A 21219-nucleotide genomic window follows, 5' to 3' on the forward strand; every position below is an offset into this window, starting at 1 on the left:
AATACCTTGACAGAACTGAAAGTGGGAGTTTTGGCCATGTTTATTTCAGGGGTGTGTTGCTCCAGCCTGATGCCAGCAGTGAAATGGCTTTGTTTATTCTCACAGGAAAAATGAATGGACACAACTTCTCCTGCTCCTTAGGTTCTCTCTGTATAGGATTTTAGAGGAACTGTGCATGCTACAAGTGTAATGCCGACAGATCAGTCGGTGGGCACGATTGAACCGGGGACCTCTGGAGCTTAAGTGCAGAATTGACCCTGGGACCTCTGGAGCTTAGTGTATGATCCTTTACCACCTGACCTAAAAGCCACATTGCTGTTAGCTCAGGCTGTTGAGCAGACCCATCATATCTCTCTAAGTGGTCTTGGTGCCACTAGATGGGACAGAGCATCACTCCCAGGAGGTGTGTGGGTTACACAGATTCTAATTTTTGATCCCCACACACAGCCCTTTCCTTGGATGTTCTTCTTACCACTCAGTTCGTTTAGCTAAGATCATTCCAAAATAAATAATCCAACCTTTCAAAAAAGTTTGGATTTTCTCTTGTTACACAAGGTGAGATCAATTACATTGATGGGGGGATTCTTTAATAACCAGTCTGTGCATGTGTATGATGGAGGGAAAATGTGCATGGAATCATCATAACTGTAATTTTGGCAATTGCTTTGGACACTACAAACCACTTGTTTCTTCTTCTTCTTGTTCTTTGATTCCCATCCATCAGCTCAATAGCGATGATGGGGCCAAATGAAGTGTTTTCACCATTTTCTATCTTCTGCTAGCTTCAGGGCTTCATTCATCTTTAAACCTCCTTGTTCTATGTTATTCTTCACTGTGTGTATTCAACACATCCTCAGTCTTGCACTAACCACTTGCATGATTGAAATTAAAGCTTCTGTGTATAATATATAGAACTTAATACCAAGCTATTTAATATGTTACCTTAAGAAAGGAAGTGTGATTCTACTAACAATGGCTCAGTTGAGAGGACAGTGTGTTAGAATGTTTACTATCTTTTAAAGATATCCAGACCACGTTTACACAGTTCACAAATTAAAAAAAAAAAGTTAAGTGCCAGCCGTGCAGAGTTAACCTGGCATCTGAAAACTGAGATTGGAATCTGCTTTTGCATCTGCATTCTAAGCCCAAACCCAAGTGAGGTGTGTTACAGGTGTTACAGGTGTAGTTAACATGCTAATAAGCCGTACACAGACTTATGAGACAATAAACATGAAAACTGAGTGTCATCCTGCTGAATGTCTGTTTCTTTAGTAGCTCTGCTACTCCCTACCTTGGGGGGCAACAATTGAAGAGCATCTTAACAACCCCTAATTTGAATAAATCAGCTGGTCATTGAAGCAATTGCCACTATATTGTTCCAAAGAGGGGTTGATGTTTTTTTGGGAGGGGGGTGCTTAGAGATGAGCTTTAGTGGAAGATATTTACTACATATATTTTCTACATGATTTGAGCAGGCTTCTTTGCATTTGTGGCATGTTGCTTTACCTCAAGATGGCAGCAAAATACAACATTTCTCTAGGAGAAAAAGATAGGCTGTTTCCCTAAAATAACCTCACACAAGTGCTTCACTTCTAAAAGTTTTAGTCACAAAGCAATATATGTTTCTTTTCTTTTCCTCTTCCCATTGTTCTGCTACAAAGCATTTGGTTTTAGATGCTGGTGAGGGAGTGAATGACCTTAGTACCCATCATCCCTGAAATTACACATTAACGTTGCAAAAACAAGGGGCAAAACTTGATCTTGTTCTTGAGCCAAAGCTTGAAGTGTCCAGGGTGTTCAGCAGTGCAGAAGAGTAGTTCTTGTAATGAGAAAGTTCTGTAGTAGGGTGCCAGTCCCAGTCTTAGGACCACTGAAGACAACTTTAAAACTCCCGTGCACTAAGGGTGTGGTAGTCAAAGGCAGGATCCCAGCCTAAACATATGTATTGCCCTCCTGAGGTGTAGAAAAAATGCAAAGAAATCAGGTTTTGTACAACAGAACTTTTCCAATTAAACACTCTCCACAGATTCATAGACATGTTGGACTGGAAGAAACCTCGAGACATCATCTAGGCAGTCCCCTGCACTCAAGGCTGGACTAAGAAATGACTAGACCATAATATGGCCAAAAGAATGTGAGGGCTTTATTCAGCGTTCCATTGGTGTCTATGGCCTTGTCTTCACTGTAGCTATTTGCTAAGTTTGTAACCAGTTACTGGCCTGACTTCACACAACACCATTAAAGTTCAGTCAGTAAACCTGGCCACCTAACAACATTTGGCACTGGCCACCAGCATAGGCAATCACATGGTTGTCATCCTGTTACTGGTTCAGCTTGCTCCATTTTTGCAGTGTAGCCAGAGTGTTGCACCTATAGACCTGATCCAAAGCCCAGCTGAAGTCACTGCAGATCTTTCCATTGAGTTCCGTGGGCTTCAGCTCAGGTTCTAAGCTTGCGTAGCTTATTTGCATGGAGTCCTCTTCCTACTCCCTTTGTAGTAGGGTGTCTTAGAAAGCATTTCCCCATACGCTGCTAGTGCTAATGCTCCTCTGCATATATCTGTCTGTGCTGCTCATGTACAATTTGACAAGTGTGGACACAAACCGAACCATGTAGTGAAAGTGAGGGTGTCTTTAACTTGTTATGAAATCCAGGTTAAAAACTGCAGTATGAATAGCACCAAAGGGTGTCTGACCTGATCCTGTAAACACTCACTACCAACAGCCAATGGCACTACTCAGTGTAGGAAGCACTACTCCTGATAGTGTCTGCAGGATTGGACCTCTCCATTTTGTCTCTCAAGAGAGAGCCTCTCCACCCCCAAAGGTTACGTGAAAGAGACTGGAACAAAGGACAGTAACTACAGAGGGTGAGAGTGATCGCTGGACCCAGACTAGAAGGAGGCTAGTCTGTAAAAGAAGCTTACTGGAACATCTCTGAGGGTGAGATTTCATCTGCAATCACTTTCTTACTGTATTAGGCTTAGATTTGTGTGTTTTATTTTATTTTGCTTGGTAATTCACTTTGTTCTGCCTGATACTACTTGGAACCACTTAAATCCTACATTTTGTATTTAATAAAATCACTTTTTACTTGTTAATTAACCTAGAGTCTGTATTAATACCTGGGGGAGGTGGGAAACAGCTGTGCATCTCTCTCTATCAGTGCTATAGAGGGTGAACAATTTATGAGTTTACCCTGTATAAACTTTATACAGGGTAAAATGGATTTATTTGGGGTTTGAACCCCATTGGGAGTTGGGTATCTGAGAGTCAGCGATAGGAACACTTCTTAAGCTGCTTTCAGCTAAGCCTACAGTTTGTGGGACATGGTTCAGACCTGGGTCTGAGTTTGTAGCTGGTAAGTGCGTCTGGCACAGCCAGGCAGGGTTCTGGAGTCCCACGCTGGCCGGGAAAGCAGGGGCAGAAGTAGTCTTGGCACATGAGTTGGCAGATCCCAGGGGGTTTCTGTGATCCAACCTATCACATGCACATCACACTGGAGGTCTTAGTAACTATATAAATACAAGTCCTAATTTGGAGTTGCAGTGGGCAAGAAAAATGTGGCAGCTTTTGTTAGGGAAGAGTAAGATACTGTGATGATCCAAGTTCCTCTGAACATCCCTGCAGGGATTGTTAAGGCTGTGTGGTTGTTCTGTCTGAAAAGTCACCATTTCTCCATTGCCTGGTGATGCATGGTCACTGCGGTTAATCCAGGTCTCACTTTCAGGAAGGATATGGAAAACAGAAGGTGAATGGGCAGGTGCAGCCTTAAGTCCTCCCTTGCCATCTTTTGTTTTATACAGACAGTGGAATTTGACAGGAATGAGACGGAGAGATTAAGTAAGTAGCTGCACAGTGCTTTGTTAAATGACAGATTTGTGATACCCTTGGTGTGTTTGCAAGACTTAGTAACATTTGGTTATTTGTAGAAATGCAGTTAATTCAGAGGGATTTCACATGCGTAATGACTATTTCTGACATTCCTCAGGGGCTATATGTCTGGCACAACCAGGCAGGGCACTGAAGTTCAGGCTAGCAGGGAAAACAGGCTCAGAGGTTGTCTCAGCACAACAGGTGCCAGTCCCAGAGGGGGTTTCTGTGATCCAACCCGTCACGGCTGTAAACTACACCTGACAGCAGCAGCCCAGGAGGTCACCCACCAGATGTGGATATTGCTGAAACACAACACACTCTGGCCACATCCCCTCCCACCTTTGGCACACCCCAACGCTGGGAGCCAGGATGGTGTACTGCTGGCTACATCATCTGGAGTTACTCCCCGGCTGGCTCTTTGAGTTGGCTATACAGTCCTTTGTGCCACCAGAGCAGTGCTCACAGGCCAGGGCAGGGCTCAGAACTGAGTCCAGGATGTTTAGCTTGTAAATTCAGATGGTGTATTACACAGATGCAGCTACGCATGCACAGAGCAAAGACTGCAGCAACACATGGGAGTATGATTGTGGCTTCGTTCAGGCCAGGTTTCCATTGGGGTCCTACCTTCCCACAGGAAAGCTGGCCACAGCAGCTAGGCACTCTTCCCTCACAGGGACTCAGTCTCCACCTCACTAGTGTATACCCTACCTGAGGGGTAGCAAGCTTGGAGCTGGCTAATCAGAGGACAATTCCCTTGCTCAGGATGAGCCTCCTTCTGGTTCTCTTTTTCCACTTGTTCGCTAAGGATTCAGTAGCTCCTCTGAAGGTATGTGGCTACTTCACTTCCTTCCTGCACAGGTGCATGGTTCCCTGCCATGTAGCTGTGGGGAATGGTGCAAAGGGAGCTACAATCAGGCACCACACCTTTATAGACTGAGCTGTATTGGGGTTTGTTAGTAGATGTTTTCACATGTGCCATTTGCCTTAGACCTATGAAAGCCTACAAATATATTTGATCTGGGATAGTTAAGGGTGTGTGTGTTGGGGAATTAGGGGAGTTATGTGGACAAGTATAATGAAACTGGTGATTCTGATATTCACAAAAAGTTAGAAGACTGGCATAGTAGCACTAGATACTAGAGCCATGGTCCCATAGTGAGCCCCACATGGGCACCCCTGTGCTTATTTGGCGATCAATGCAAATTGGGGCCCTAGATCAACAGGGGCTGCCTTGGTGAGTCAATTTGGAAAGCACATTTTAAAAAGGCATGCTGGAAATGTCAGTACTGTCAACCCCAGAAGTTTAAAAACCATGTGTCATGCCCCCAACAGTCAAGAAATTGTTTTAAAAATCACGAGGTTTTAAAAAGTCACAGCTTTGTGGTTCTTTGTCATTGTAGTCTTTAGGGGTCATATTTTTAGGCTTTGCTTTATATATGGAGATATACCTATCTCACAGAGCTGAAAGGTCATTGAGTCCAGCCCCCTGCCTTCACTAGCAGGACCAAATACTGGTTTTGCCCCAGATCCCGAAGTGGCCCCCTCAAAGATTGAAGTCATGACCCTGGGTTTAGCAGGCCAATGCTCAAACCACTGAGCTATCCCTTCCTCTTTTTAACTATAAGGGCTAGAAACATTTTCAGAAGTGGAAGCTGAGCTCTTCACATAACCTATGGCTCCAAGAGCTGGGGCTTGAAGAAAAACACAAGAGACTTGGAATAAAATTGCAAGAGGTGGCACAAATGAAGTGTTTTTGTACAACTGGGAAAAGTATTTCAAGCTTTCCTTCATAGAGTTGTCTCCACCCTCATCAGAGGCTCAGGAGAGGTACATGTGTAATTCCCATTTGTGCCAGTAGGAATTACCTGCCTGGAATACAGGTTTAGCTGTGTGTTTTGACTGACTCTGTACTGCAGTTCTAAGGCAGACAGATGGGACAGTACTAGGTCATTTTTGTCTTAATCCTCCATCCCACGGTCTGTTCTCCTTGCTGCCTTTTATCTGTGTACATTGTTGTGCCTTCATATTGCATCCAGTACTATCAAAATCACTGAATACAGCTAGCTCCTCTCAGGGGACTTCGTGCGTCCTGACAAAACCACTGTAGCCATGCAAGGCAAATTTCTTGATATGACCTGACAGGGATTTATGGAGGAAACATGGCTGACAATGCTGCTGTTGAATATTAAACATGAAAAGGCTCAACTAATAGAAGGAAATTCTGCAGAAAACTTTTATTAATGTTGCTTTTGTTTCCTCCCCTAGTTTTTTCTCAATCCTCCTCTGTGCATTTGATTCCCATCTTAGCCTTGCTTTCCTTTAGCCAGGGGAAAGAGTGTGATATCAGATGGAGGACAACACAGCAATAGAAGAAACCCTGAGAGGAAAGGATATAAATTGGGATTGTCAGGTGGGCAGAGAACCTGAGAGTCATCTAGTAAATCTGGGGGTAGGTAACTATGATACTGGCTCATGCTTGGACCCTCTGCCAGCTGGGAAATTCATTGATTGTCTGGGTGTGTGTACATTCGCCAGTGGTCATTACGGAACATAGGCACAGCTAACAAACACAGGGAGCAGAGCCCTAAGTCTGAATTCAGTTCAGGGCTGACTCCAGTGTCTCAGGGTAAAGAGAATCGCCTCCACTGGAGGAAACCTCGCTCCTGTCATAAACAGATAGCTAAGGGTTAATGTCTCTTTCACCTGAAGCACCTGACCAGAGGACCAATCAGGAAACTGGATTTTTTCAACTTTGGGTGGAGGGAAGTTTTGTGTCTGAGTCTTTTGTCTGTCTGCCTGCTTTCTCTGAGCTCTGGAGAAGTAGTTTCTGCTTTCTACTCTTCTGTTTCTAAGTGTAAGGACAAAGAGATCAGATAGTAAGTTATATGGTTTCTTTTCTTTGGTATTTGCATGAATATAAGTGCTGGAGTGCTTTGATTTGTATTCTTTTTGAATAAGGCTGTTTATTCAATATTCTTTTAAGCAATTGACCCTGTATTTTGTCACCTTAATACAGAGAGACCATTTGTATGTATTTTTTCTTTCTTTTTTATATAAAGCTTTCTTTTAAGACCTGTTGGAGTTTTCTTTTCTGGGAAATTTCAGGGAAATTGAGTCTGTACTCACCAGGGAATTGGTGGGAGGAAGAAATCAGGGGGAGATCTGTGTGTGTTGGATTTGCTAGCCTGATTTTGCATTCCCTCTGAGTGAAGAGGAAAGTGCTTTTGTTTCCAGGACTGGGAACGGAGAGGGGGAGTCACTCTGTTTGGATTCACAGAGCTTGTGTCTGTGTATCTCTCCAGGAGCACCTGGAGGGGGGAAGGGAAAAAGGATTATTTCCCTTTGTTGTGAGACTCAAGGGATTTGGGTCTTGGGGTCCCCAGGGAAGGTTTTTCAGGGGGACCAGAGTGCCCCAAAACACTCTAATTTTTTGGGTGGTGGCAGCAAGTACCAGGTCCAAGCTGGTAACTAAGCTTGGAGGTTTTCATGCTAACCCCCATATTTTGGACGCTAAGGTCCAAATCTGGGACTAAGGTTATGATAGCTCCTCAACTCAAGCCCCTGATATTCCCTCATGACTCTCTGATCAGGACAGTACCTGAAATGGAGCCAGCTGCTTTGCCTAAGGAATAGGGGAGGACTCCGGCCATAAGGATGGGGTTTGGGGACAGTGAGAGAGGGCAGAGGGTTAAGGGGTAGCAGGGTTGTTCTCCTGAAAGCATATGGCCTCTGAGATTAGGCCAACATCCTATGGAGCCCCTAGCGGGCTGGTTCAGATAGGACAGTTGTTCAAAGGGCCCATACATTAATAAGCTTTTCAAAGAAACTGAGCACTGATAACTCCCTTTTAGACCTCTAAGCAAGTGGTCAGATTTTCAAAAGCGCTTCGCTCCCACTGAGGCACCTCAATGGGGAGACGCTGGGAGCTAAATCAGCCTATACCTCCATTTCCCAAAGACCAAGTTTGTTTCAATTTATTAACTTTTTTTTCAAAAGGAAAAAAATCCATCATTAGAAATGCCTAATTGTCACACCTCAGTAAATACCCCTTTGCTCAGAAGGGAGGAATAAACCTCACGGAGTTGGAAGATTTCTGGCTTTGCAGAACTTGTGTGAATTTGCAAATCATTTGCCCCTGTATTGTAAACCCATGGTTTTTTACCCCCCAAATAACTCCCCCAAACAACCTGATTCTGGTTTTGTTTCTTACCTGTGGAAGTGGATATTGCAGGCAGAAAGCAGCTTCCCCTCCTGCTCTGCACAGCTGGAGTTCAAGCATCACACTAATGTGGGAAATTATGGGCCTCAGGTAATGTATGATTGGGTCTTGCACCAGAAATTCCTCTCATCTTTTTTGGTTTATCTGGTTCCAACTTGAGTTCTGTGTTTCTGAAGAGGCCTGTGAGCAGAACTTTGTGAATAACTGTTTTTTTCCTTAAAAAAATTAGTTTTGGGTCAAGCCAAAAACAAACCTTTTTTTCAATTTTTTTTGGTGAACTGAAAAAATAAAAAGAGTTAGTTTCAAGTCAAGTGAAATATTTAGTCTTAGAAGGTTTAATAACCTTTTTAAAAATAAAACTGAAGTAAAATTAAAAAAAAATCCAATAAAAATTTGAAACATTTTGATTTTGTTCAGACTTTTTTCTTTTAAAAGAACAATTTGGAAAATTCAACACAAATTCATGAAATGTTTCAGTTGACCCAAATCTCCATTTTATTGAAAAAAAAAAGTCTTAAAAATTTTGCCCAGCTGTAGGCAAATGGTTACAGAACTGCCCAGCAGTTCTGTGCAGTATGTGTGCCAAAGGGATAGAAGGCAGCTGGTTGTGACCAGCTGTGGCGCAGAGGAGCTCTTAGATGGCATGAAGCTAGAATGCCCTCTCTAGCACCACAACCATCACCCAGTCCCACCAAAGGGATTAGGCTGGGTGTAATCAGAGTGTGCTCCATCAATTCCCAGCAGTCCCTTCAGGATGGTCGCCAGCTGGAATAGAATCACAAAAGATTAAGGTTGGTATCTAGTCCAAGCCCTTGCTCAAAGCAGGACCAACACCAACTAAATCATCCCAGCCAAGGTTTAGAGGAGCCCTTCAATCATAGCTGCAATTCATACTCGTTCACAATAACGACAGTCACCGGGTCAGAGAGAGCATGAGAATGACTCGCTGGCCGGGTGCTGTAGCGAGCCGGTGTGGCTCCCTTCCTGCCCAGGAGAGGGAGCGCCCAGCCAGAAGCCTGAGTGGGCGGGGCTAAGGAGCGGTGAGCCCGCCCCTCGGAGGGACAGGCGATGACCCGGAAGTACAAAAGCCAGCCGTCAGAGCTCAGTCAGAGCCCAGCCACCGCCGGGAGCAGACCTGCCGCAGGGAGCTCGAGACTGGGAACCCTCTAGGGCCCAGGGCGGCTGCCCTGACTGGCCTGAGCTTCCCCGCGCCTATTACCCGGGGGAACTGCCGGAGCTTCCCCGCGCCTATTACCCGGGGGAACTGCCGGAGCTTCCCCGCCCCTATTACCCGGGGGAACTGCCGGAGCTTCCCCGTGCCTATTACCCGAGGGAACTGCCGGAGCTTCCCCGCGCCTATTACCCGGGGGAACTGCCGGAGCTTCCCCGCGCCTATTGCCCGGGGGAACTGCCGGAGCTTCCCCGCGCCTCTTACCCGGGGGACCTGCCGGAGCTTCCCCACGCCTATTACCCGGGGGAACTGCCGGAGCTTCCCCGCGCCTATTACCCGGGGGAACTGCCGGAGCTTCCCCGCGCCCGCTACCCAGGGGAACTGCCGGAGCTTCCCCGCGCCTATTACCCGGGGGAACTGCCGGAGCTTCCCCGCGCCTATTACCCGAGGGAACTGCCGGAGCTTCCCCGCTCCTATTACCCGGGGGAACTGCCGGAGCTTCCCCGCCCCTATTACCCAGGGGAACTGCCGGAGCTTCCCCGCGCCTATTACCCGGGTGAACTGCCGGAGCTTCCCCGCGCCTATTACCCGGGGGAACTGCCGGAGCTTCCCCGCGCCTATTACCCGGGGGAACTGCCGGAGCTTCCCCGCCCCTATTACCCGGGGGAACTGCCGGAGCTTCCCCGCGCCTATTACCCGGGGGAACTGCCGGAGCTTCCCCGCGCCTGCTACCCGGGGGAACTGCCGGAGCTTCCCCGCCCCTATTACCCGGGGGAACTGCAGGAGATTCCCGGCGCCTATTACCCAGGGGAACTGCCGGAGCTTCCCCGCGCCTATTACCCGGGGGAACTGCCGGAGCTTCCCCGCGCCTATTACCCGGAGGAACTGCCGGAGCTTCCCCGCGCCTATTACCCGGGGGAACTGCCGGAGCTTCCGCGCGCCTATTACCCGGGGGAACTGCCGGAGCTTCCCCGCGCCTATTACCCGGGGGAACTGCCGGAGCTTCCCCGCCCCTATTACCCGGGGGAACGGCCGGAGCTTCCCCGCGCCTATTACCCGGGGGAACTGCCGGAGCTTCCCCGCGCCTATTACCCGGGGGAACTGCCGGAGCTTCCCCGCGCCTATTACCCGGGGGAACTGCCGGAGCTTCCCCGCGCCAGCTACCCAGGGGAACTGCCGGAGCTTCCCCGCGCCCGCTACCCGGGGGAACTGCCGGAGCCTCCCCGCGCCTATTACCCGGGGGAACTGCCGGAGCTTCCCCGCACCTATTACCCGGGGGAACTGCCGGAGCTTCCCCGCGCCTATTACCCGGGGGAACTGCCGGAGCTTCCCCGCGCCCGCTACCCGGGGGAACTGCCGGAGCTTCCCCGCCCCTATTACCCGGGGGAACTGCCGGAGCCTCCCCGCGCCTATTACCCGGGGGAACTTCCGGAGCTTCCCCGCCCCTATTACCCGGGGGAACTGCCGGAGCCTCCCCGCGCCTATTACCCAAGGGAACTGCCGGAGCCTCCCCGCGCCTATTACCCGGGGGAACTGCCGGAGCTTCCCCGCACCTATTACCCGGGGGAACTGCCGGAGCTTCCCCGTGCCTATTACCCGAGGGAACTGCCGGAGCTTCCCCGCGCCTATTACCCGGGGGAACTGCCGGAGCTTCCCCGCGCCTATTACCCGGGGGAACTGCCGGAGCTTCCCCGCGCCTATTACCCGGGGGAACTGCCGGAGCTTCCCCGTGCCTATTACCCAGGGGAACTGCCGGAGCTTCCCCGCGCCTATTACCCGGGGGAACTGCCGGAGCTTCCCCGCCCCTATTACCCGGGGGAACTGCCGGAGCTTCCCCGCGCCTATTACCCGGGGGAACTGCCGGAGCTTCCCCGCGCCCGCTACCCGGGGGAACTGCCGGAGCTTCCCCGTGCCTCTTACCCGGGGGAACTGCCGGAGCTTCCCCGCACCTATTACCCGGGGGAACTGCCGGAGCTTCCCCGCCCCTATTACCCGGGGGAACTGCCGGAGCTTCCCCGCGCCTATTACCCGAGGGAACTGCCGGAGCTTCCCTGCCCCTATTACCCGGGGAAACTGCCGGAGCTTCCCCGCGCCTATTACCCGGGGGAACTGCCGGAGCTTCCCTGCGCCTATTACCCGGGGAAACTGCCGGAGCTTCCCCGTGCCTCTTACCCGGGGGAACTGCCGGAGCTTCCCCGCGCCTATTACCTGGGGAAACTGCCGGAGCTTCCCCGCGCCTATTACCCGGGGGAACTGCCGGAGCTACCCTGCACCTATTACCTGGGGGAACTGCCGGAGCTTCCCCGTGCCTCTTACCCGGGGGAACTGCCGGAGCTTCCCCGCGCCTATTACCCGGGGGAACTGCCGGAGCTTCCCTGCCCCTATTACCTGGGGGAACTGCCGGAGCTTCCCCGTGCCTCTTACCCGGGGGAACTGCCGGAGCTTCCCCGCGCCTATTACCTGGGGAAACTGCTGGAGCTTCCCCGCGCCTATTACCCGGGGGAACTGCCGGAGCTACCCTGCACCTATTACCTGGGGGAACTGCCGGAGCTTCCCCGTGCCTCTTACCCGGGGGAACTGCCGGAGCTTCCCCGCGCCTATTACCCGGGGGAACTGCCGGAGCTTCCCCGCGCCTATTACCCGGGGGAACTGCCGGAGCTTCCCTGCACCTATTACCCGGGGAAACTGCCGGAGCTTCCCCGTGCCTCTTACCCGGGGGAACTGCCGGAGCTTCCCCGCGCCTATTACCCGGGGGAACTGCCGGAGCTACCCTGCACCTATTACCTGGGGGAACTGCCGGAGCTTCCCCGCGCCTCTTACCCGGGGGAACTGCCGGTGCTTCCCCGCGCCTATTACCCGGGGGAACTGCCGGAGCTACCCTGCACCTATTACCCGGGGAAACTGCCGGAGCTTCCCCGTGCCTCTTACCCGGGGGAACTGCCGGTGCTTCCCCGCGCCTATTACCTGGGGGAACTGCCGGAGCTTCCCCGCGCCTCTTACCTGGGGGAACTGCCGGAGCTTCCCCGCGCCTCTTACCCGGGGGAACTGCCGGTGCTTCTCCGCGCCTATTACCCGGGGGAACTGCCGGTGCTTCCCCGCGCCTATTACCCGGGGGAACTGCCGGAGCTTCCCCGCGCCTCTTACCCGGGGAAACTGCCGGAGCTTCCCCGCCCCTATTACCCGAGGGAACTGCCAGAGCTTCCCCGCGCCTATTACCCGGGGAACTGCCGGAGCTTCCCCGCACCTATTACCCGAGGGAACTGCCGGAGCTTCCCCGCGCCTATTACCCGAGGGAACTGCCGGAGCTTCCCCGCGCCTATTACCCGGGGGAACTGCCAGAGCTTCCCCGCGCCTATTACCCGGGGGAACTGCCGGAAATTCCCCGCGCCTAAACTGCCGGAAATTCCCCGCGCCTATTACCCGGGGGAACTGCCGGAGCTTCCCCGCGCCTATTACCCGGGGGAACTGCCGGAGCTTCCCCGCGCCTGCTGTTATCCGGAGGAATCACCAGAGCAAGCCAGCCCGGACTTCCCTGAGGAACTGCCGTACCTGCCAACCAGCCCTGGCCGCGAGGAGCCCAGGCTGCTGGACTTCCCGGGGGGCGACCCCACGGACTAGGTAGGCCCTGAGAGGGAGGTCGGAAGTAGCCCGGGGGCAGCCGACTCCAGTCAGGCTGCAGCCATGTCCGAGCTTATGTCAGTGCGTCGTGGGGAGGATCCCCACTGACGCTGCAGCGGATCGTCTGCCGCTGTTAGGGCCCTGGGCTGGGACGCAGTGGAGTGGGTGGTCCTGCGTCCCCCCTGCCACCCCACTTATGGGTGGCAGTCTCCCCCTCTCCCCGGGGCTCAGGCCTACGGGCCTGGGCTTATAGAATGTGCTTTGCTCAACCCTGAGCCAAAAGGGCCTGAGCTTGGTGACGCTGCGTTTGGTGCCCCGCCCGAACTTAGGGCTGGGCCCCTTTAAACTGTATTGTTGCCTAGCCCTGAAGCAGAGGGCCTGAGCCCCCTTTGACTCTGTATTGTTGCTCAGCCCTGAAGCCGAGGGCCTGAGCCCCCTTTGACCCTGTAGTGTGCTCTGCCCCGAACCCAGGGACCCAAGCCTTGTGACGTTGCGTTTGTTGCCCAGGACTGGAGCCAGGGGGCCTGCCCGGCCAGAGAACGTGTAGCGAGCCGGTGTGGCTCCCCTCCGCCCCTCGGGGAGGGTCGAGCCCTGGTCCCACACGTTCACAGGTGCGTTGAGTGCTTACCTAGGATTTAGGAGCTTCACATCCCAGCTCCAATGAGGATTTGATTATTTATAAACAGTGGAACAGCTTCAGCAGGAGAGTTGAGAGTGAGCTATGCTAGACTATGCTCCAGCTCACTCTCCTGTGATGTAGGAGACCCAGTTCAAATCTCTTCTCTACAGCAGGAGAGCAAACTTTCTCTCACATCCCAGGGGAGTGTAGCAACTGCTGGCCACTGGCTCCTCACAGCTACTGGTGAATCTAGCCCTTTACAAATGCCTTAAAAGAAGAGATTTATTTTCATTCACTGAATTTTTTTCACAATGTTTGGATATGTTTGATCTGAACCAATTTTTATTTTTTTTTGTCAGTATCGCCGGCAAAATGAAAAATGAGCTTTTTGCCTAGTTCTTGTTCTAACACGATGCAGTGTCCCCTGTTTGTAGACAGCCTGGTATTATGGGGTCCTGGTCCCTGCCTGAGTCTGGTAGGTGCTATGATAACAGTGGTGATGATGTAGAGACCAGGCCTTGGAGAAACGGGGGAGGCTTTTTGCTGTATAATAATGCTTGATAATACAACAGTTTGCTTGTTAGGAAAACTATATTAAAAAGAACATGGTCATGGCATTACAGACGTTACAAAGCCAGTTTGCATCTCGCTGCACTTGTGTAAGTGGGGCTAAATTAGAGGTAAGTATCTGCACCTCTCCAAAGAGACATACCTTTAGCTCAAGTGGTAGAGTCTCCCACTTGTAGTGCTAAAAGTCTTGGATTCAAACCCCTCTTTCCCCAGGGGAGTCAGTTACCCTTAGAAATGTACAGATCAGTACACAGAAAATAAAGGGCAATGCAGTTTCATAGCTGCATACACCACACTGCCAGATAGAACTGCAGCCCGGCCCTGCAGGCTTAACAAATAGACCCTCCGCTAACTTTCATCTCTGCGGTGATGCCCATGAGGAAAGCTGAGGAAAAATTTAGACAGAAAACTATGAATGAAAATTGGGAGTTGCTTAAGAAGAGTCTATTAGTTGGATAAAAAGCCACAAGTGCATAGTCAAGAAAGAGGACAACATTTGGCAAAAGCCAAACCAGATTTAAAGGAAAAGTGAAGGCTACACCTGAAAATAAAACAAAACAAAACAAAACAAAAATCCCCCAATTTGTAACAAATGGAAAAAGGGGCAGCACACAACAATCAATCAATATACGTTAAAAGTTATGAAATGTAGAAAATTGACAAGGGAAGCTAAACACAACAAGTAAAAATCCATGGCTGACAGGACTAAAGACAATATGGAGTTTGTAAAGGATATAAAGAACAAAAGAAATCCTAGCAATGGTATAGCCCCATTATTAGATGGAGATAGTAAAACTGGTTGACTTTTGTAAGACATTTTACTTACCACTGCATGGCATTCTGATTTTAAATATTCGCATTATACAATATCAACAAGGCACATGTTAAATGGTTTAAGAACTGGCTGACAGATCTCAAAAAGTAGCTGTCAACAGGGAATCATCGTTGAATGGGGGTCTTTCCAGTGGGGTTCCACAGGAATCCGTGCTAGGCCAACACTATTCAGCAATTTCATCAATGAACTGGAAGTAAATATAAAATCACTGCTGATGAAATCTGTGGATGGCACAAAGATTGGCAAAGTGGTAAATAATGATGAGGACTGGCTCTTCATACAGAACCATTTGGATCGTTTAGTAAGCTTGGGCCCATTCAAACAACATGCATTTGAATACAGCCAAATGCAAAGTTACACATGTAAGGGAGTTTTATGGGTCACCCTACTCCTATGAGCAGCTAATCATTAATGTAACCCACCTCTTTCCTCCCTGGGTTACTCGGGAGCAGGCAACACTCACCTGTGTGCCTGGGCGCCTAATGTTGTTGACATTAAAGGAGATTCTGAGTATCCCAGTGGTGCTGTCGGACAGGTGGGAACCCTCTATCCACCCCTCTGCTGCAGCTCCTTTCCTCCTAGAGGAATTTCCAATCGGCAGTGCCTCCACCTGGCTGGCCCCTGTACACACTCAATGGTGTGCCTTGGGAACCTCCAGGAATAAACCTTTTCTAATAATAAATAATAATCATCTGTGACCTGGGTCTAACACAAAAATATCAATTATAAATAATAAACATCCCATATATTTAAATTAGGGTTAACATAGCTTTACTTAACAATTTAAAGAAACAAGGTATAACAGATTAAGACTATATGTCACTACTAATTTAAATCCAGAGGGGGCAGTTAAATAAAATCAATTAACGAATATAGTATAGGGTGATAAATGAAAGGTATGTGACTGGCATTTACCCTGCCACCATTCGCCCCACCCCACAGTGCACACTCCGCTAGATTGCAGAGTCTGAGGCACTTGCTTGGTGGGTGCTGGAAGATCTGCAGCTGGAGACAGGGCTCTGTGGGTCTGTGTATTGGTCCAGCCAAGGCAACAAGCTGCACAACCTCGCTGACGATTGGAGCTGGCCCCACCAAATGTCAGCAGCTCTGGGTCCTAGTTCGGTCCTGCCTCTCCTCAGACTCAGTCTCTGCTCTGCCCCCCTTGTAAGTACTTTCCCAAGCCAGAGCAGGGGTTACTCACTGTCCTTCCCTGCAGGCCCACCTCAGTCAGCTCCAGGCACAGCAAGTCTCTGCCCTGGCTCCAGCGAAGCCACCAACAACCTCTGAGGCTCCCTGCTCGATCAAAGCCCCGGCAGGCTCCCAGCAGCAGCTCCTGATAGGGCCAGAGCTCCACAGCAGCAATCTGGCTCCTTTCCCCATAAAATGGAGCCCACTGCTGGCTCTCCCTGTCAGAGAAAGTCTCCCCCTCTTTCCCCAAGTCATCATGGGAGTTGTGGTCTCCAAGGCTGGATTGCAGCACACAGGATCTTCCCAACTGGAACACTCCCAATAAAGTTCAGAGGCCCCTCTAGTAAAGGGGGCCTACGTTAACATGAGCCCTTACCTGGTGTCCTGCTGCTTTGACTGCAGAGGGCTTCAGTGGGCTGGGTTCTTAGCTGCTAAGTGGTGGTGCCTCTACCTGACTGTTTCAGGGAATCAGGAACCCTACTGTACCTCCCTATGCGATTTCAACTATCCCTGACTCAGTACCTATCCTATGACTAGCCTGATACCTCGTACATAAACTTCTCTAACACCTCCATAATGGATGAACCAACAGAGTATGCTTTAGTTACAAGGGGAAATAAAGAGGCAGCACATACAGAGATGAGGAAGATGGATTTGGAGTGGGTACATCAGAAACCTGCAGGTAACACAACCCACAGGGTGGATTTCCCTGGATTCACAAATCCATTTTATTCCACACTAGTGGGCTTTGTAATGTGGAGGAAGCCATGTACCTCAGTGAGTCTTTGCAGGCCTGCAGATGCTTGAGTGCAACAAGGTGATGAGGGTGCCGATTTGACTCAGGGTTAACCCCTCTGCAGCAGCAATAGACATTACTCACAGTGGGAAAAGTTCCCAGGGCACAGGGGGCATCCTTGGTGTTTCTAAGTCCAGTTGCTCTCTCTCAGGGTAGTTTGGCAAATCCTTTTCAGGGCAAAATAGGCATCAGCCCAGGCAGGGTGAAACAGCCGGGGGTTGCCCGCCCTCCCGCAAGACAGTTCCTCTCATCCCAACTGTGATCGACTTAGTCCGCTTTTCATCCCCTAGGGTTTGCCCAATCATAAGGCTCAACACCTTTGGCAAGGTGAACACACTGCAGTCTTCCCCATCTCTCATTCACCCACCAACAAGCATGGCTCCCCTTTTTGTCAGGCCCATTAACCCGGGTTACATATGTCCAGCAATAAGGAAAGCAGGACATCCTTACAGAATGGGGACTGTATCCTGGGGACCAGTGATGCTGAAAAGGATTGAGCAACTGTAACCGTGCCTGAGTGGGTCACAACAGAAGATGCCAAACTCAAGACAAACTGCTGAGAACAGGGCAAAACACGCCCCAAAACTGGAGGTAATTCTCCCATGAGCCATACCAAACCAGCAACAAAAGTGAACTTCGGCTTCACCACACTGGCTAACAAGAAGTCATAAAAGCAGTTTCCTTTGGCATTTCAGTTCTTACGTCACGACCAAAACCACTGGATTTAAAGGTGAGTGGTGCTTTACAACCAGTCTCATCAAATCATCAAATCTCTCCTGACCCCAAAGGACCAGCCACATACCCAGATCAATATATACCTCGGATCTTATCCAAAAATCACACTGATGCCAATCGTTCAGTATCTAAAAACTAAAGATTTATTTATGAAAAGAAATGTGAGAGTTAAAATTGGTTAAAAGAATCAAATACATATTGTAATTGCAAAGTTCTTGGTTCAGGCTTGTAGCAGTGATGGAATAAACTGCTGGCTTAAGTCAAATCTCTGGCTGCTTCCAAATCATTGGAAGCACCTCTGTCCCTTGGGTAGAATGCTCCTGTTAGTATAAATTCACAGTCCAGAGGTTTGAGCAGGAAAGAGGCAAAATGGAGATGTTCCCAGAGGCTTTTAAATCTTCTGTCATGTGGAGGGAATCCCATTATTCCTACTGTGGAAAATTACAGTAACAAGATGGTGTTTGGAGTCATATGGGCAAGTCACATGTTTATGCATAAAGATCTGGACACAGTAGAAGCTATTAGCTATACCTCAAACAGCACCTTTGCAGGACAGTCCACTCAGTGTAGATGGGCATCTCCCATGGTTCATTGTCAGTCAAGTGTTTCTTGATGACCCACTTAATTTGAATAGTCCCTCCAAGATGTGCTGGTTAATTACCTTGTGGGCGGTACCCCAGGAGCAAACATTTGAAATCCAGGTATAGAACCAATACTTATAACTTCAAATACAAAAATGATACATACATACAGATAGCATAATCCTAACCAGCAAATCATAACCTTTTCATAGACATCTTACATACCACATTTTGTACAAGATTTGTTGCAAATATATAACAGTGGTTGCAACAATGAGATATATGGTCATATTTTAATCAAATAACGTCACACTCCCAATGCAAAACTGATGCAGGAAGGGGTGTTCCAGATGTTACTGAATGCATCACAGGAACTTCCTACCCAATATTAAAAGTATCAGTGTATGGCAGAAGTGGTTTATCAGAATCATATTTGATCAAAACAGGCTTTTTCTTTGTAAAGCTCATTATGGAAGTAACAATATTAGTGAATCTCTTTACAAACCCAAGGTAAAACTTGGTTAGACCAATAGTAGATTGGATCTGCTGGTGTAACATAATTCCTGTATGTCTCATGTGGTCTTGCCAAGCGCTAATTAAAATAGCTAATTTATTCATACAAGCTCTGGCAATTGTTTGGGACCCAATTAACATCAAGTGAATGTTGATATTAATGTTCTCCATAGTGTAGGATTCTTGGCGTTTAGCCATGAAAGCAATATGGTAGTGTGCCTCAGTTTTTCTTTTCATACAGCACATTAGGCGTGTTATGTCTTTTCTGCTGTGTACAGTTTTAAGACAAGTTACAGGCACTAACTGAGAAATATCAGTATTCCAAGGCCTTTTAACACAAAGTGTGTTCTTATGTATCACTCTTATGTTCAAGGGATTTTCCAAAAGATTAGACACACCGTACATTTTTACTGTTCTTGGTATCAGCAACACATTAGTCACAGGAGTTAACATTAGCAATAATAACATCAAATTTACCACAAGTGTACATTTACAAGCATTTTTGTTATGCCACACCTTTTGTTCAATACCATTGGGGTTTTGGCATTTTAGGGTTAACCTGTGGCTTTTATTTGCAAGGTTTAATCTTTCCCTTCCTCCCTCTCCAGTAGGGTCAAAATCTGAGCTCTCTTGTGTAACAGAATCCATTGGCTGTCTAGGTGTGTCCTCTTTGCTAACACCTATGGGCAAGTCTTTCTCCCCTCAGTCACTCAGGTAATTGGCATTAACACAGACACTAGCTTGTTTACTGGTTTTCAGATTCTTGACTGTTACCAATTCCAGGGCTGGACTCTGTCTTAAAGAGATACCATCCATTTTCGCTAGCATTTTAGACCCATGTTGTCCTTCTATTACCAACCTCTGCTTCCACGCGGAATTAGGTGTTAAGTTCACTAAGAGATTACAAGACATATCCAAAATGTCTAGGGCTGAGAGTTTGCCTGCTCTCCCCCACATGCTTGTGGGTTCAGTCATAAGCTGTTCTGCTCTGAAAAACCAGTAACTCGATCTCTCCTCAGACCCTGAGGCACAGACTGCTCACTCAAAAGGTACATCTACACTATGGGATTATTCCTATTTTACATAAACTGGTTTTATAAAATAGATTGTATAAAGTCGAGTGCACGCGGCCACACTAAGCTCATTAATTCGGCGGTGTGCGTCCATGGTCCGAGGCTAACGTCGATTTCCGGAGCGTTGCACTGTGGGTAGCTATTCCATAGCTATCCCATAGTTCCCACAGTCTCCCCCGCCCTTTAGAATTCTGGGTTGGGAGCCCAGTGGCTGATGGGGCAAAAATCATTGTTGCGGGTGGTTCTGAGTAAATGTCGTCAGTCATTCCTTTCTCCAGGAAAGCAACAGCAGACAATCATTTTGCGCCCTTTTTCCCTCGATTGCCCTGGCAGACGCCATAGCACCGGAACCATGGAGCCCGTTCAGCTTTTTTTTTTACAGTCACCGTATGTGTACTGGATGTCCTTCTGTGCTGTCTGCTGCTATCATGGGTGCCCCTGGCTGAGATTGGCCGGGGCCGCAAAAGCAAAACTGGGAATGACTCTCCGAGTCAATCCCTCCTTTATGGTTTCTAAAAATAGAGTCTGTCCTGCCTAGAATATGGGGCAAATGTACTAGATAAGCAGTGTATCAGAGAGTACAGCTGCTCTGTGTCAGATCCTGCAGAAATGATGAGCTACATGCCATTCACGGGGGGTGCCCCTGCAACAACCCCACCCGTTGCTTCCGTCCTCCTCCAACCTTCCTGGGCTACCGTGGCAGTGTCCCCCCCATTTGTGTCATGCAGTAATAAAGAATGCAGGAATAAGAAACACTGAGTTTTTAGTGACATAAAATGAGGGGGAGGCAGCCTCCCGGTGCTATGATAGTCCAGGCAGGACATTAAGCAGTGTGGGGGAGAGGAGCCCAGCATCCCACTGCTATGATAGTCCAGGCAGTACAGAATCTTTTCTTTTCACATGAAAGGGAGGGGGCTGATTGAAGCTCAGCCCCCAGTTGCTATGATGAAGACGGTTACCAGCCGTTCTGTACCATCTACTGGGAATGACTGGGAGTCATTCCTATTTTCACCCAGGCGCCCCTGGCCAACCTCACCTGAAGCCAGCCAGGAGCACTCACGGGTTGATAATAAGGACGGTTACCAGTCCTACTGCACCGTCTGCCACCAGGGTGGGGAGAGGAGCGGATACTGCTCTTCACTGCTGCAGCATCGCGTCTACCAGCAGCATTCAGTAGACATAGGGTGACACTGAAAGAAGTTAAGAAATGATTTCTTTCCCTTTTCTTTCACGTGGGGGGGAGGGAGTAAATTGACGAGCTATTCCCTGAACCACGCTGGACAATGTGTTTGACCCTACAGGCATTGGGAGCTCAGCCAAGAATGCAAATACTTTTCGGAGACTGCTGGGGACTGTGGGATAGCTGGAGTCCTCAGTAACCCCTCCCTCCCTCCCTCCATGAGCGTCTGTTTGAGTCTCTGGCTTC

The sequence above is a fragment of the Gopherus flavomarginatus genome, chromosome 5 (genome assembly GCF_025201925.1).
Source record: "Gopherus flavomarginatus isolate rGopFla2 chromosome 5, rGopFla2.mat.asm, whole genome shotgun sequence".
Lineage (NCBI taxonomy): Eukaryota > Metazoa > Chordata > Testudines > Testudinidae > Gopherus > Gopherus flavomarginatus.